This window comes from Aotus nancymaae, unplaced genomic scaffold, assembly GCF_030222135.1.
Source record: "Aotus nancymaae isolate 86718 unplaced genomic scaffold, 86718_ANA_hifiasm-v0.15.2.pri h1tg000014l, whole genome shotgun sequence".
Lineage (NCBI taxonomy): Eukaryota > Metazoa > Chordata > Mammalia > Primates > Aotidae > Aotus > Aotus nancymaae.
Window position 1 is genome coordinate 82,533,536 of NW_026988425.1, and position 7,152 is coordinate 82,540,687.

The following is a 7,152-nucleotide window of genomic DNA, read 5'->3' on the forward strand; positions in this document are numbered from 1 at the left end:
GTGGAGGTGAAGATAACAAAGCAAGTCTTTTGTCATTAAGGTTTCTTCAATTTCAGGTTATAGGATAATCCAAAAGTCTTTTTAAATATTCTCAATTTTTCAGAAGTAGTTTATAAGATTTCTCATCATGTACATTCCTTTTTTGAACCTTTGCCCTGAACATTAAGAAAGTCATTCGATTGTTTTTAACTTGCACTATTCTGCCAGAAACAAATGTGAATGACAATATTACTTGCTTTTCCTTCCTTTTATTAAAGATTGCAAGCATTAAAAAATTTGATTCCTGTTTTTGTTTTGAGTCACTTTTGGCAAAGGTGGTAAGATGTTGATTGTGTAAAGGGGAATGGTTTTCTTCATCTTGGCTTAACTCTACCCGTTATCTCACCATGACATTTTCTTGGTCCTGGGATGGCCAGGATGAGAAACGGTATATTGGTACCTTGAGCTATCTGGGCACTGATTTCTTTGGATATTTGAAACAGAAAAATCTGTAAATCTGTGATTTCAAAACTGTAAACAACAATTTTATGCCCTTCAAGATGTGAAAATCAGACATCACTTCTTTCTTTGTCTTTGGAGAAAATAGTAAAATGAGTCATCTTGTTATAAAAGTATTAAGTAGTAATGTTTGAGAACCTATGGCTCCAAAGAGCTAAAATGCTCACTAAAATCATGTACAAGGCTGAGTTTAACCCCCGCAGACTCTCTCCTTTTAAGAAATATCCTTTTTTAGCTCTGCATTTTCATGGTAGCATACTTGCTGACTGTTGATTTCCTTATGTCTGAGGATGTGTGATAAGTCTAATTATTATTGCTCATGTAATACTAGGAACTAAGACTTAGAACTACAGAAAAGATACGTGATATTATACTGGTTTCAAAGATATAAAAGCAAACTGGAGTCAGACTCCCTGGGAATGCAGGCTTACAACTATATTTTTAGAAAGCTCCATGCATGCTTCCAAAGCAGAGCCAGGTTTGAAAAGGCTTTTACTACAGCGTATTGTAGGAAACTCCCTCATGGTATAATTTAAGATTCAATAAACCAGACTTTGAAAGTAATCTGATGTTGGGTTATTATGTTCTGATGTGATTATTTGGGGCAAGGACACACCAGGAATGTTCTAAGACTGGAGTTTCCCTAGAAAGAAGTGGAAGTGGGAAGGCACAGGGACGAGAGAGGCTGGCTGAGACAGCACATATGACTGGAATGGTGAAAATTTCTCTGCTTACAATGGGCCTTGTACTTCAAGCATAGGACCTTGGTGCATCAAGACATACTAAAAGGTGCTCTGGGCTGTGGGAAAAGCTGAACTACACTTACGGCAGCAGGCCGGGGCCAGTATTCATTGTGCCCGAGAATGATGAGTGCCAAGGGAAAGTGGATAGGGCACTGACAGCTTCACCTACACTCAGGAAGTAGGTTAAATGTGCATCAAGTGTGCACAGAGTTATGTAGTTATCCTTCTATTTCTCATTTTTGCGTGTGTGTTAGAGTTCACTAAATTTAGTTCTGAACCTGCAGTGCAAAGAGCATTCCATCTAAGACACTACAAGATCCACCTGTTCAAAGCATAATTTCCCCCCAGCCAAAACAAATGAAGCAAATCTGGCACCTCTTGGCACTCAACACTTTCTCCATTAGCAGCTCAAGATGAAACCCAAATGTTGGCATGTGCTCTAGGCCCTAGTGGAGGCAACGATGTTGAAACAATTGCTACTGCTGTTTTCAGATTCATCTGGACAGTGGAGATGCCTTTGCCGCCTTGCATTCAATGATAAGGCTACATTTCAGAAGTGGACAAGTATAGCATCATAATATCTGTATGTGGGCATTAAAAACTACACATTACAAAATAATATGTACAGGATTCACAAAACTTAATTTATGTGACATATAATGACAAATCTCATGACTGAATATGCTGACACAGCGAACTTTCACAGCTACAAAAAGATTCTAATTATTTGTACAGATTTATCCATGATTCCTATTATTGGGTAAGAATAAAAACTTCCCTGTTATTTTATTACATATTGCATATTTCCTCCATAAAAGTTGTACCATTTTATACTCCCACAGAGTGTAAAAAATTCTCATAGATTTATATACATTATGTATTACCAAATTTGGGGTTTTTGCAAAGCTGATAGGTGAAAAATGACACCATGATGTGATTTTAATTTGCCTTTCACTTTCTATGAGTGAGGTTGAGCATCTTCTCACGTGTATTTGAGACCACATGTGTTTCTATTTCTAGGTTGTGTCTGTTCATGCCCTTTGCTCATTTTTTGGGAGGAAGTCACTGGGCTTTTTCTTCTCAATTTTTATAATTTGTACACTCCTTGTATTAAGGTTCTGCAAAGCAACCAAATCCCCCATATATATATATGTATGTATGTGTGTATATATATAATGTATGGACTATCTATATCATATATATGAGGAATATCTATATCTTTATCTATCCTACATATAGAGTAGGATAGATACATATATTCCCTATATAGAGTAATTCCCATATGTATAAATTTCCCATACATATGTTAGATAGATAATTTATAGATAGATAGATAATTTATATATATAGGATCTATAGATCAATAAAGATATAGACATAATATTGAAATTATTATGATAATTGGCTCATGAGATTATGGAAGCCAGGAAGGCCCGTAATCTACTATGTGCAAGCTGGATTACAAGGAAGGCCAGTTGCTTAATTCAGCCTGAATTAAGCCTGGGGAAGCTGTGGAAGTACCAGTGGAAGGCTGAAGGTCTGAGAACTTGGAGAGTCACTTGTATAAGTCCTGGAGTCTGAAGTCTAGAGAACCAGGAGCTTTTTTTTTTTTTTTTTTTTTTTTTTGAGACGGAGTTTCGCTCTTGTTACCCAGTCTGGAGTGCAATGGCGCGATCTCGGCTCACCGCAACCTCCGCCTCCTGGGTTCAGGCAATTCTCCTGCCTCAGCCTCCTGAGTAGCTGGGATAACAGGCATGCGCCACCATGCCCAGCTAATTTTTCGTATTTTTAGTAGAGACGGGGCTTCACCATGTTGACCAGAATGGTCTCAATCTCTTGACCTCGTGATCCACCTGCCTCGGCCTCCCAAAGTGCTGGGATTACAGGCGTGAACCACGCACCCGGCCAGGAGCTTTGATGTCCCAGGGCAGAAGGTGGATATCGCAGCTCAAGAAGAGAGCACACTCCCTCCTTCTGCCTTTTTTTTCTATTCAGGCCCTCAGTGGATTGGATGATGTCCATACACACTGGTGAGGGCAGATCTTCTGTGATCAGTCTACCAATTTGAATACTAATCTCTTTTGGAAACATCATAACAGACACACCCAGAAATAATGTTTTATCAGCTATCTGGGCATCCCTAAGCCCAGTCAAGTTGACACATAAAATTAACCATCACAGGCCCAGTACAGTGGCTTGCACCTATAATCTAAGCAACTTGGGAGGCTAAGTCAAGAGGATCACTTGAGCCCAGGAGTTCAAGGCTGCAGTGGACTATCATTATACCACTTAACTCCAGCCTGGGCAACAGAGAAGAGTCTGTCTCTAAAGAAAAAAACAAAAAAATTAATTATTATACTGCCCCTAAATTGGCTTATAAATTTCATGCAATTTGAATAAAAATGCCAACAGAGTTTTTATTTTTATTTTTTCTGAAACAAGACAAAAAGTGCTGGGGTTTTTGGACACTGCTTGCTTGTTTATTTTTCTTTAGTAATTAGAAACAACTTGGATTTACTTTACATATACAGAAAAATGTATAAGCTGTTTTTATTTCTTAAGTTTCACCTAGGTACCGTATTTTATCTTTTTTTTCTATTGTGAAAAGCGTCCTGTCTTCAATTATATCTTCCAACTTACTGATTTTGTGTCTATTATGTATTTATTTGTGTATGTTAATTTCAAATCCTGTGACCTTTCTGAGCTTTATCTGTAATAGTTTTTAATAGATTTTCTTGGGATTTTTAAAGTTATTTATTCATAGGTTGCCTTTTCATTTTTTATTTTTATAACTTTAATTTTTTTCTCTTATCTAATTATGCTATCTAACATTGCCAGTATAATTTTGAATAGTAGTGCTGAAAATGAGCGTTACTGTCTTATTCTTGACTTGACAGAGAATTCCTTTAGAACTTATTTATTTTGTAGTATGTTGTTTTGGAGAGAATCAGACACAAATATGCAATATCTGTGTACATGTATAAATACATATGTGCTATATATGTTTCTACACACACACACATATATATAGTTAATCCATCAGTTTTCATCTATAATTCTAATAAATTAAAACTAGAGACAGCCAAGACCGCATCAGCCCCTTGAGCACAGAACCTCTCCCTCGCTGCTGCGCCGCCCATCCACACCTGCCGCCAGCTCACCATGGATGATGATATCGCCACACTCATTGTCGACAGCGGCTCAGGCATGTGCAAGGCCGGCTTCACCACAGCGATGCTCCCCGGGCCGTCTTCCCTTCATCATGGGGTGCCCCAGGCACCAGGGTGTGATAGTGAGCGTGGGTCACAAGGACTCCTATGTGGGCAATGAGGGCCAGAGCAAGAGAGGCATCCTGACCCTGAAGTACCCCATCAAACAGGGCATTGTCACCAACTGGGATGACATAGAGAAGATCTGACACCACACTGCATGTGGCTCCTGAGGAGCACCCCGTGCTGCTGACTGAGGCCCCCATGAACCCCAAGGCCAACCGCGAGAAGACCCAGATCATGTTTGAGACCTTCAACACCATGTATGTGGCCATCCAGGCTGTGCTGTCCCTGTACATCTCTGGCCATACCACTGGCATCGTGATGGACACCAGTGACGGGGTCACCTACACTGTGCCCATCTATGAGGGGTATTTCCTCCCCCATGCCATCCTGTGTCTGAACCTGGCTGTCCGGGACCTAACTGACTACCTCATGAAGATCCTCACCGAGCGTGGCTACAGCTTCATCACCACGGCTAAGTGGGAAATCCTGCATGACTTCAAGGAGAAGCTGTGCTATATCACACTGGACTTTGAGCAGGAGATAGCCACAGCGGCCTCCAGCTCCTCCCTGGAGAAGAGCTATGAACTGCCCAACGGCCAGGTTATCACCATTGTCAACGAGTGGTTCTGCTGCCCTGAGACTCTCTTCCAGCCTTCCTTCCTGGGCATGGAATCTTGTGGCATCCACGAAACTACCTTCAACTCCATCATGAAGTATGATGGGGACATCTGCAAAGACCTGTACGCCAACACAGTGCTATCTGGTCGTACCACCATGTGCCCTGGCATCGCCGATGGATGCAGAAGGAGATCACTGCCCTGGCACCCAGCACAATGAAGATCAAGATCATTGCTCTTCCTGGCCTCGCTGTCTACCTTCCAGCAGATATGGATCAGCAAGCAGGAGCACCACGAGCCTGGCCCCTCTATTGTCCATCGCTAATGCTTCTAGGCAACTGTGACTTAGTTGTGTTACACTCTTTCTTGACAAAACCTAACTAGCACAGAAAACAAAGATGAGATTGGCATGGCTTTATTTGTTTTTTAGTTTTGGTTTGGTTTCTTTTCTTTTCTTTTTTTTTTTTTTTTTTTTTTGACTTGACTCAGGATTTTCAAACAGGAATGGTGAAGGTGACAGCAGTCGGTTGGAGTAAGCATCCCCCAAAGTTCCACTCTGATTGTACATTGTTCTTTTTTTTAATAGTCATTCCAAATAGGGTGAGATGCATTGTTACAAGAAGTTCCTTGCCCTCCCAAAAGCCTCCCCACTTCTCTCTAAGGAGATGGCCTAGTCCTCTCCCGAGTCCACACAGGGGAGGTAATAGCATTGCCTTTGTGTAAATTATGCAATGCAGAATTTCTTAAATCTTCACCTTAATACTTTTGCATTTTATTTTGAAAGATTTTAGCCTGTGGCAATCCCTTTTTTGTCCCCCAACTTGAGATGTATGAAGGTTTTTGGTCTCCCTGGGAGTGGGTAGAGGCAACCAGAGCTTACCTATACACTGACTTGAGACCAGCTGAATAAAAGTGACACCAAAAAACAAACAAACAAAAACCTGGAGATTGAATTATTTCAAATGTCTTTCAGCATCTATAGACATAATCATATGATTTCTATCCTTAAATCTATTAATTTACTAATATAAAACAATCCTTACTTTTCTGGAATAAACCCCCATTTGGTTATGATGTGTTTTTTAATGTGAATATTATTTGCTTATATTTTATTTAATATAATTGCAGCAATATTTAGAAGTGAGATCAATCTGTAGTTTTTTTTCTCATGGAGCTTTAATAGTTTTGGTATCAGTGTTATACTCACTTCATAAAATAAATCTGTACCTTCTCCCGTGTATTCTTTATGAAACTGGAAGAGCTTAAAAAGCACTGAGAATACTTGCCTTTTAATGATTTTATAGAAATATTATTTAGAAAACATCTGGCCATGGTGATATTTTAAAGGATGGCAATTTGATCCATTTTTCTATTTATTCTAACCTCTCCTTCTTCCTACCCCTCATGTTCTCCATAATTAATTTTAATCAATAATTATTTTCACAGTGCTTATTTTTGGAATCTTACATATGCTTACACTTATGCTACTGGATTTGTTACCTTAAAATGATATTATTTTGCTTTTACTTATGAGACAACTATTAAGTTCATTGTACTTCCTTTTTTTTTTTTTTTTTTTTTTTTTTTGAGACCCAGTTTCGCTCTTGTTGCCCAGACTGGAGTGCAATGACACAATTTCAGCTGACCGCAACCTCTGCCTCCCAGATTCAAGCAATTCTCCTGCCTTAGCCTCCCAAGTAACTGGGATTACAGGCATGCCCGACTAATTTTGTATTTTTAGTAGAGACGGGGTTTCTCCATGTTAGTCAGGCTGGTCTGGAACTCCTGACCTCAGGTGATCCGCCCACCTCGGCCTCCCAAAGTACTGGGATTACAGGCGTGAGCTGCCACACCCCACCAACTTCATTCTACTTTCTACCATCTCTCCTTTTCCTTTCATTTTTTTCTCAGGTCCTCAATTTTTATATTGTCAAGGCATATAGTAATTATACAAAATCATGTCACTCATCCTTTTATACCTTTGTCTTCTTATTGATATTATATTTAAGTCTATGTATT

General features: G+C 39.6%; 1 pseudogene; it reads left to right on the forward strand.

Annotated features, from left to right (window-relative positions):
- The first annotated feature begins 4,403 nt into the window (after window positions 1-4,403).
- On the forward strand, window positions 4,404-5,467 carry LOC105734633 (actin, cytoplasmic 1-like; annotated as a pseudogene).
- The last annotated feature ends 1,685 nt before the right edge of the window (window positions 5,468-7,152 follow it).